The sequence below is a fragment of the Canis lupus genome, chromosome 35 (genome assembly GCF_048164855.1).
Source record: "Canis lupus baileyi chromosome 35, mCanLup2.hap1, whole genome shotgun sequence".
NCBI classification, from domain to species: Eukaryota; Metazoa; Chordata; class Mammalia; order Carnivora; family Canidae; genus Canis; species Canis lupus.
In genome coordinates this window covers 14067083-14078047 of record NC_132872.1, presented here as the reverse complement: position 1 = coordinate 14078047, position 10965 = coordinate 14067083, and positions in this window count along the sequence as shown.

The following is a 10965-nucleotide window of genomic DNA, read 5'->3' as shown; positions in this document are numbered from 1 at the left end:
CTATAAAGAAGTTATTAAACTCAACAGCAAAGAAACAAACAATCCAATCATGAAATGGGCAAGAGACATGAAGAGAAATCTCACAGAGCAAGACATACACGTGGCCAACCAGCACATGAGAAAATGCTCCCCATCACTTGCCATCAGGGAAATACAAATCAAAACCACAATGAGATACCACCTCACACCAGTGAGAATGGTACAAATTAACAAGACGGGAAACCACAAATGTTGGAGAGGATGCGGAGAAAAGGCAACCCTCCTGCACTGTTGGTGGGAATGTGAAATGGTGCAGCCACTCTGGAAAACTGTGTGGAGGTTCCTCAAAGAGTTAAAAATAGACCTGCCCTACGACCCAGCAATGCACTGTTGGGGATTAATTAAAGATACAGATGCAGTGAAACGCAGGGACACCTGCACCCCAATGTTTCTAGCAGCAATGTCCACAGTAGCCAAACTGTGGAAGGAGCCTCAGTGTCCATCGAAACATGAACGAATAAAGGAGATGTGGTCTATGTATAAAATGGAATATTCCTCAGCCATTAGAAACGACAAATAACCACCATTTGCTTTGACGTGGATGGAACTGGAGGGTATTAAGCTGAGTGAAATAAGTCAATCGGAGAAGGACAAACATTATATGGTCTCATTCATTTGGGGAATATAAAAATAGTGAAAGGGAAAAAAGAGGAAAGGAGAGAAAATGAGTGGAAATATCAGTGAGGGTGACAAAACATGAGACTCCTAACTCTGGGAAATGAACAAGGGGTAGTGGAAAGGGAGGTGGGTGGGGGTTTGGGGTGACTGGGTGACGGGCACTGAGGGGGGCACTTGAGGGGCTGAGCACTGGGGTGATATTCTATATGTTGGCAAATTGAATTCCAATTTTAAAAAAAAAGCTCAGTAAGTCTAAGAGAAAGGGAAAAACAGAACACCAGGATAAATATAAATTATAATATATTAATATTTAAATGTTATATCAAATATATAAACATAACAATAAATATTAAAATTGTCACAATTTCTTAACCCAGATTTTTAATAAAAGACTTACCTAAATCCTATACACACAACAGTAATAATGTACCACGGAACTGTACATTTAAAAATGCTTAAAATGGTAAATTTCACATTATGAGTGATTACAAAAAGTATTTTTAATTATAAAGCTTTCAAAGAAATAGGACAATGCAATCCACAATGAGGAAAAAAAGACATACAATTAAAGCCAACTAAAAACTGACACAAATGAAAGATATGGTGGGCAAGGACACTAAAAATCATTATAATATTACTATTATCTCTATATTCTAAAGGTTCATTCAACATATGGAAAGCATTAGCTAGGCCCAAATCAGATTTCTTTTTTTTTCTTTTTTTAATTCAGAGACAGAGAGAGAGAGAGAGAGAGAGAGAGAGAGAGAGGCAGAGACACAGGCAGAGGGAGAAGCAGGCTCCATGCAGGTAGCCCCACGCAGGACTCGATCCCCGGTCTCCAGGATCACATCCTGGGCTGAAGGCAGGCGCTAAACCGCTGCGCCACCGGGGCTGCCCCCAAATCAGATTTCTAAAGATGAAAACTACAATATGTGAGGTGAAAAATAGACTGAATAAAATTAATAGCAGATCACACATTGCAAAAGAAAAAATATTGACTAGATAATAAAAGTTATGCAAAAATAAATAGAAAAAGTTACATTAATATGAATAGAGTATCGGTGAGCTCTGGGCCAATTTCAAGAAGCCTGATTACATATATATATATATTTGGAGAAGCCAGATTACATATATAAATTTGAAATAATCAAAGGCCAGAAGAGAGAAAAAGAGACAAAAAAAATTTTGGAGGTAATAATAACAAAACAAAGATGCTTTTATATATTCTGAAATAAAGCGTAACCATGAATAGATGCATATTACAAGGGATATCTTTGAAACTACCAGAAGTTGGGACGCCTGAGTGGCTCAGCAGTTGAGCATCTGCCTTCTGCTCAGGGCATGATCCCGGAGTCCCAGGATCAAGTCCCCCATCCGGCTCCCTGCATGGAGCCTGCTTCTCCCTCTGCCTATGTCTCTGCCTCTCTCTCTCTCTCTCTCTCTCTCTGTGTGTGTGTGTGTGTGTCTCTCTCATGAATAAATAAAATCTTAAGAAAAAGAAAGAAAGAAGAAAGAAGAAAGAAAGAAAGAAAGAAAGAAAGAAAGAAAGAAAGAAAGAAAGGAAGGAAGGAAGGAAGGAAGGAAGGAAGGAAGGAAGGAAGGAAGGAGGGAAGGAGGGAAGGAGGGAAGGAGGGAAGGAAAGAAGGAAACTGCCGGTAGTAAAAGAAAGAGAAAAAGAAAAAAGAAAAAAAAAGAGGAAAAAGATTAGCCAATCTAGCAAAGCAGAATAAAAGAAAAAGGTAAAACAGGGCACAGAGAGTAAACACAGAAAACAAAACAGATAAATTAAGATTGTAAAAATATGACCAAATAAGTAAGTAACCACACAATAAATCCACAATAAATGTGGATGGTTTCAATTCTCTTATTAAAAGTTAATTCTGGGCAGCCCGGGTGCCACCTTCAGCCCGGGGCCTGATCCTGGAGACCCTAGATCAAGTCCCCTGTCGGGCTCCTTGCATGGAGCCTGCTTCTCCCTCTGCCTGTGTCTCTGCCTGTGTGTGTGTGTGTGTGTGTCTCATGAAAACATAAATAAAATCTTTTTTAAAAAAAAGTTAATTCTCAGAGTTCGTAAAAATCAGCTCTATCTTATTTACTAACGATCTGGAGTTTCTTTATACAATGTATACCTAAAATAAAGTGTCACAGAGAAGTTGAAGAGAGACCGATGATGACATACCAGGCAAATACTAACCAGTGAAAGGATGCACTGGGCAGCCAAGGAGGTAAGGGGTTCAGCTTTCCCATCAGTAGAGAATTTACCATCCAAATGCAAGGAGTGCAATCAGCTCATGGTCTCCAGTTGTTAAGGCCTTCAGGATCCATTTCAGCTTTGGAGTTGAGGCCATACTCTTTCCAGCTAATGACTAAGCATGAAGGGGTATTACAGTTTTGCCACTTCTGCTCATGAAAAATTCTTCTCGGAAGCCATCTTCACTCCAGGGTTTCTCACTGATTTGGCCAAGAGTTAGTTCTATATCCTGATCTGAGGCCCTTGTGTCCTGCTTCCTCCCCTTTCCTTTCACAGGTTTCTTTCAGATCAGTGTCACGGTCTGAAGGCTTCCCTGCCCTATTCTACTTTCTGCCCCTTCAATCTTTTACATGTATAACCCCTCTTTCCCAATTAACCTTTACTGCTCCTAACTCATCTCAGCCTCTTCTTCCTGGAGGAACAAACTGACATACCTGTTTTTGTTTCTAGATTTTTCTGATTCAGCAGACCTAAAGCGGATTTGAGCAATCTATATAATTTTGTATTTACCCATATGAATCTCATGTTCAGCCACATTTAGCAGCCCTATAATGGAACCTTTGTTTCCTGTACATCATAGTTTAGCATTTATAAACTATCTTGATGTGTTTATTTACATGGCTGTTTTGACATATATCATCAAGTTAAGATGTAAATACAATTTTGCTTTTTTTGTTTCTCAGTAAAATTAAACAGATTCCTTTTAACCCAGTTAACTGTGAGCCTCATCCTATCCAGGGATGCATGAAGAATTAAGAAAAGGTCAAGGACAGCATTTGACATCTATTATGTGCACTGCTTAGTAATATTTATATGGGGAAACTTCATGGACTGTTTTTGGGGCATAGCCAAATGGTGTCAAAATGCTTTGGTCAAAATCATGTGACAAATGTCATTCAGTTAGTTTTACCTCCAAAAGAAACCAAGAATCTTTTTAAGAATAAAGCCTACTGTAGCCAAAACATCTGGAGGGAAGATGACAGTGATGTAAGAGCTGTCTTAAATGCTTCACATGGCATAATTGAAGAATGAATGGATTTTGGTTTTTTGTTTTGTTTTGTTTTGTTTTTGACATTTCACCAAAGAAGACATTTTACTTACTTATACGGTAATGAAATACAGGAAAAGATACTTAATATTATTAGTCATTAGGGAAAGGCAAATTAAAGCCATAATGAATATCAGTTCATGTCCAGTAGAATGACTATAACAAAAAAGACAATACAAACACTCGTGAGGATACAGAGAAACTGGAATATTCATACATTGCAAGTCGGTGTATAAAATGGTAGAGCCACTTTGGAAAATAACTTGGCAGTTTTAGAGTTAAACACAAACTTACTATATAACCTTGCAATTTCACTCTGAAGAATCTACCCAAGAGAAGTGAAATGTCCATGCACATGAATGTTCAAAGAGATGCACATGAAAGTTCACAGCATCATTATTCTTAATAGCCAGAAATTGGTACAATGCATATTTCAATCATCTGGTGAATGGACAAACAAAATGTGGTATATCAATATGATGAAACGTTATTCAGCCATTAAAAAGAATGGAATATTGATATGCTTGTGTTAGTTAATTTTAGGGATGCCCAGGGAGCTGGTAAAACATTATTTCTGGATGTGTCAGTGAGAGAATGAATGGATTTTGATTTAATTTTCTCCATGATGAAAATTTTTAATGTTTTTCCTGCTCTGAAGAAGCAGACTAATTTTTTTTCATAAATTTTCATAAATAAAATACATTTTTCATAATACTAAAAACAATTAGTACACACATTCTTGATACTGTATTCCACAGAAAAATTGGGGGAAGGTCATGTCATCCCTTCACTATTCTCTTACCAGGTAGATCATATTTTATGAAGCCCAAGTTCTTCATAATGCATACTTATCTGTTTATAAAGTCAGTGATCATCTGTTATTTGCTAAATACATCACAAAAATGTACATCATAAAAATACACAATTTCAATTTATCACATCTGCAAAACTATTAGATATTAGATATCAGTATCTCTATAGAGATATAATGAGTTCAGAAAGCTAATTCCTCACACGTGTTTCCTCTCTCTTATTACCACTCTTTCTCGTAAACATAACAGAAAATCATAAATCTGGTTTTATTAAATAGTGCAATTCTTCTTATAATCTTACATCACATTAGTTAATTGGTTGATTAAAAACAAGAAGTGACAAATTGCAGAAAATAAAATAACAGTATACAGAAAGGCACATTCAAACACAGTTAATGGGGATCAAAATTGATACAATTTGAAATATTAGTCAAAATTAAAATGCACAAGCCTTTTGACCAGGTGATTCCATTCACAGAAATCTTTTTATAAATACACTGAAATAACAAGATATATCCACAAGAAACATTATATGTGGGATTGTTTGTAATAGCAAACAAATTATCTAAATGTCTATAAATATGGTTAACTAATTATTATATAACCATACAATGGAAATTTCTGTAATTATTAATGAAAAAAACATAATTTAGCATTTGTGCTTGTGTTGATATAGACCCTCGAAGACTTATCATATTACTGGCTTTATGTAAGTACAGGACACTATCATGGTATGTTCCCATTTGTGTCTTGACAAGCATATGGGTATATATAAATAGACTTAAAAATGCACACACATACCTTGGGTGGATAGATACATGTATATAAAATTTTCTGGAAGAATACATAAAAAATGTTGATGACTGTTCCTTCTGCAGAGTTCTTTCTTGAGGAAACTCATTTTTCATTATCTACTATACCGAACAATTTGAATATTTTATCATGAGCATTTGCTTTCTTTGTACTAATATCAATTTTTCAATATGTAGCTAATAGCAGCTAACATTCTAAGTTTTTAAATGCATAAGGGTATGAGTTCCAGCTCTTTATTTTTTTTTAAGATTTTATTTATTCATGAGGGACAACAGAGAGGCAGAGACATAAGCAGATAGAGAAGCAAGCTCTCTGAAGGAAGCCTAATGCAAGACTTGATCCCAGGACTGCAGGATCAGGAGCTGATCCAAAGGCAGACGCTCAACCATTGAGACACCCAGGGACTCTGAGTTCAAACCCTTTAAAATGTCTTTGTCTTCTCAGAATCTTTTAGAAGCTAATTTCAAAACAGTTTTCCATGCTAGAACTCTAAGAGAATCAAAATAGTAGCTGTGCTGTATCTTCATTCATTTGTCCTGCTGTTAGATTCCAGTAACTTATGAATTATGGAGACATAGTCCATCAACTTCATTTTGAAACTCTGGAGATCTCTTCACATTGCTCACAGTATCATAGAGTTGATTGTTCTTCTCTGTGCTGGTGTAGGGCTGTATTTCATCCTAAGAAAGAACTCAAAGTCAAAATCAATTCAAAAAGCCAGAAGTCATCAGCTATCTGTCTTGCTCTAGCAGGTACCCACAGGTTTAGTATCTACCAAGAGTGCTTATATTTGTATATGTGCTTAAATGGACATAACAGAAAGACTTTTTTCTATTATTTTGTAAAAAAAAAAATGTATTGCTTATTTAAGTCTCAGTGTGAGATGGTAAAGTTTGCTTGATAGTAGAAACAGAAAAGAATAAAGTAATAGGAGAGATTTTTCAAAGGAGAGGGTCAAAGACTTCATAAGCTACTGGTTATAAGAGATTATGAAGCAAGAGAAGATTTAAGTTCAAGTAAGAGGAGAATAATGATGGTATGGAGAAAGGGAAGTCAAAAATTGGAGATGGTTTCATAGGGGAGGAAAGACCAGTTCAGTTTCTCCAAACATTACAGCCCAAATTTGGCAAATATTATGTGTTTGTAGGATACAGTTCCTGAAATGAAAATATTGTTCAGAATATAAATAGTCCATAGTAAATAATTGACAAAATAAGTATACCTATTGGCATTATGAAATTAGAATTTTTACTTTTTAACTAAAAACTAATATTAATCCAAATTGTAATTACATGGTTATATTTTGACTTTGTGGCTTAAAGATGGTAAAACTTCTTTTTAATGTCTTACCTTCTCAACAACTGAAGTGGCTTTTTTTTAATTAGCATTTTTTTGCAAAAATAAATATAAGCTGGAGTGAACGTAGAAAACATTATCATTTAATTAAAAATGGGAAAACAAAACCACTACTGACAAGTGTGGTTTATTTTTGATAGAAGCCAAAATAAATCAGAAATCACTACCAGAAATAAGACTGCTACTTATAGTTAATATACCCAAACAAGTTAATTCTGGTTTGGAGGAAAGTAGAATTATGCAGCAGAATCCTGATATATGAAATAAATATGGCAATCTTTTTTGGTACACACAATGAATTATTGTAATTCTTTTCTCTAATACAGAAAAACATACACTTTCTCTCCCAAGATCTTGTCCTAAATGCCCTATATCCCTATGCTCGCATGCCCAAGTAACCAAGCAAATGTCTCTTGTCATTTAGAGTATTTCAAAACTAAGACCTTAAGGACACCCTTCTTGATTACGGGAGAATTGGTGTTAACATATTAATTTTACCCCATCATTCCATATATCTGACCCCTTCTAGCCCAATAAAACTGAAGAAGAAAAAGCATCAGTTAATACCTGCAGCCACAGATTTTGAACAGCAAAACGGAACCTATGATGATGAATAAAATCAAAGTAGAGAGGATGATATATACAGTATTCCAATTTAGTAGTGATTTGTGACCTGTAAATATAGACACAAAAATATATGCTTTAATTGTGGCACATCCAGACGATGGAACATTATTTAGCACTAAAAAGAAATGAGCTATCAAGCCATAAAAAGACATGGAGGAAATTTAAATGCATATTACTCAGTGAAAGAAACCAATTTAACAATGCTACATCCTGTATGATTCCAAGTATATGACATTCTGGAAAAGGCAAAACTATGGAGACAATGAAAAGATCAGGGGTTGGTTACTGGAGGCTAAGGTGGAGGGAGGGAGGAGTAGCTGGAGCAGAGAGGACCTTTAGGACAGTGAAACCACTCTCTATGAAACTACCATGGTGGATATGTGCCACTTCTACACTTGCTAAAACGCATAGGCTAAACACCTAGAGTGGACCCTAATTAAGCTATGTTTTATGAGTGATAATGTTGTGTTAATGTAGGCTCACCAGTTCTCATAAATGTATCAGGGTGTTAGAGATGGACAGAGAGGGGAGACTGTGCATGTGTTGGGGCAGGGGTTATATGAAAACTCTGTAATTTCTACTCAATTTTGCTGAGAACCTAAAACTGCTCTAAAAACTACAGTCTATTTAAAATATATAACTACAAAATAAAATACTTTTCAACAATGTCTCAGAGTTCATGAAATTCTGTGATTTTATTTTAAACAGTTCTGACTCATTAACAGTTCAAATAATTAATAAAATAAAATGTTCTTCACAGTTCTGATGCTAGCAAGACATCATCCTCAATCTAGATTTTTATGGCTTTAAGGATCCATGAATGGTGAATTCATATAGAGGGATGTGAAGACTAGATTTCTCAGTTGCAGTAATAGCAAGGTGTTTCCCGTCTCCAGCATTCAGAAATAAATGGGGAGTAATTGGAAAAGGAGGAAAAGAAGGTAATTGGAAAAACTGCCTAATCCTTTATCTTTTTAGTTTTTATTTATTTATTCGAGAGAGACACACAGAGAGAGGCAGAGACACAGGCAGAGGGAGAAGCAGGCTCCCTGAGGGGAGCCCGATGCGGGACTTGATCCCAGGACCCCGGGATCACAACCTGAGCCAAAGGCAGACACTCAACCAGTGGCCATCCAGGTGCCCCAAAACAACCTAATCCTGAAGTCACCTTTCTTCTGGACCTCAGAACTGACATAAATGCATGGCAGCAACTTCCAACAATTTTTATTAACTCTGGCAGCAAGATGAAGCTCAGTGTGACAAGAGAAGTCAACAAAGGGATTACCCAGTCCCAGAGGCAATCCCTTTATGACTTCGCTCTTGCTGTACCCTGAATGGGGCTGAGGGCAGCAGAGTGAGGTGAGTGGAGGCTAAACAGGTTGACGTCCTGCCCCTCCACCTTCTTTCAATGGTTTGTTTTCAAACATTGCATTTCACTGCCTTTTGTTTGAAAAAGAAAAAAAAATGTTATAGTTAAAATCAACAGCCTTGTTTCGAAACCCTCTCTTGCAAAAGAACGCATCCTCTTTCATTGGTACTGTAGCCACAGAGGCTGAGGATCCATCTGCAAGGTGACAGGAAAGAAACCTGATGACTGGCTGGCAGTGGATGAGACAGTCCTTTCAATTCTGAGAATTCATAAACATGACATCATATCGCAATAGCAGGGGTCGATTGCCTGCATACACAGGGCACAATTATTCTCCTCAGTAAATACTCCTAAAATCTCTTTTAAAGTCACTTTAACAATGGATATTGGAACATGGTGGTTTTAAGATAATGGGCTTTTCTCTTCCCTCTTCTTAAACTTACTAAATTATCAGGAGGAAAAATTTATAAATATAGACTGTTTAAGTGAACATGGATGAAGATGAGATGAATAATGTCACTTTGTTTTCAGGTGAAAAATGTACAGAAGAAGATAAATAATTTAGGGTGGAATAATTAAGAATCTTAGTGTCCATAGAATACCAAGAAGATTCTAGAATAGGAAAGGCTAAATCTAATTAAAGGGGGCAAGTGTGTGGGGGGTGAGGTGTGAGCTAAAATTTGGAAGCTTCTTTGAAGGTCTGTACTGAGAAGAGACAGGCTGCCAAGTCCACTCCCTCCCTGTGCAGCCAGGCCACCATACCTCCCTCAAACAGCAGAAAACAGGAAGTTTGGCCCCAGAAAAGATGACCTGAAGAGATTCAGAGTCAAGGATCCAGACATAGTGGAAGGTGGAGAGGGAGTACCAGGCTGAAGAGAGGTATTAAAGAAAAATCTGAGTTCTACAGTCTCTCTCTCTCTCTCTTACTTTTTCTCCAAGGAACCCTAATACACCCATCTTGGGAGATTGAAGCAGAAGCAAGGAAAGATAGAATGATTCTCCTCACCTGGCTCACATCTCTAACTCCTTAGTCCCTGAGACCAACATGCATCTTTCCCTTGGATTCTATACAGTTTCTAACAATCAAAACAATCCTAATCTACTTCAAATTCAGGTTCTGTAAACTTCTATATTGAACTAATTTTTGGAAAACAACAATTTTTTTTGAAGAGTTTTCCATTTTTATGTGGGGTACTACAGTTCCCTACAACTGCTGTATTGTCTACTTCTTCTTCAGTTCTGGTAATATCGGATCTATACATTTAGGTGCTCCAAAGTTGGATGCATAAATATTTACAATTGTTATATCCTCTTGATGATATGGCTTCCCTATCTAACCAAATTAAGAGTGAGTTTCTTAGTTTTGCCTGCTTTAACAAAAATACCATAGACAGACTTAAATATCAAACATTTTTTCTCACAGTTTCCACAGCTGTACAGTCTGGGAAGTCTAAGATCAAAGCCACAAGCAGAGGGGATCCCTGGGTGGCGCAGCGGTTTAGCGCCTGCCTTTGGCCCAGGGCGCGATCCTGGAGACCCGGGATCGAATCCCACGTCGGGCTCCCGGTGCATGGAGCCTGCTTCTGTCTCTGCCTCTCCTCTCTCTCTCTCTCTCTCTCTCTCTCTCTCTGTGACTATCATAAATAAATAAAAATTTAAAAAAAAAAAGCACAAGCAGATATTGTGTCTGGTGAACTTTCTGGCTTGTAGACAGCTGCCTTCTCACTGTATTCTGATTTGGGAGGGCTAGATGGAGAGAGAGAGAGAAAGAGAGAGAGAGAGAATGAGAGGGAGCGAGGGAGAAAGCTCTCTTGGGTTTCTTCATATAAGGGTACTAATCCAAGAGCTTCACCCTCATTTCAAAATTCCCTTCCATGGCCTCTATCAAATACCATCACAGTGGAGATTAAGTTCTAACATTGGAGGGCACATTCAGTCTATAGCAGTGAGTAAAAACTTAGGTTAGTTGCTGTACCGGAAAATGATAATCCTTCACTCAAAGTAGTTCTCAAACTCAAAGCACGTAATTATG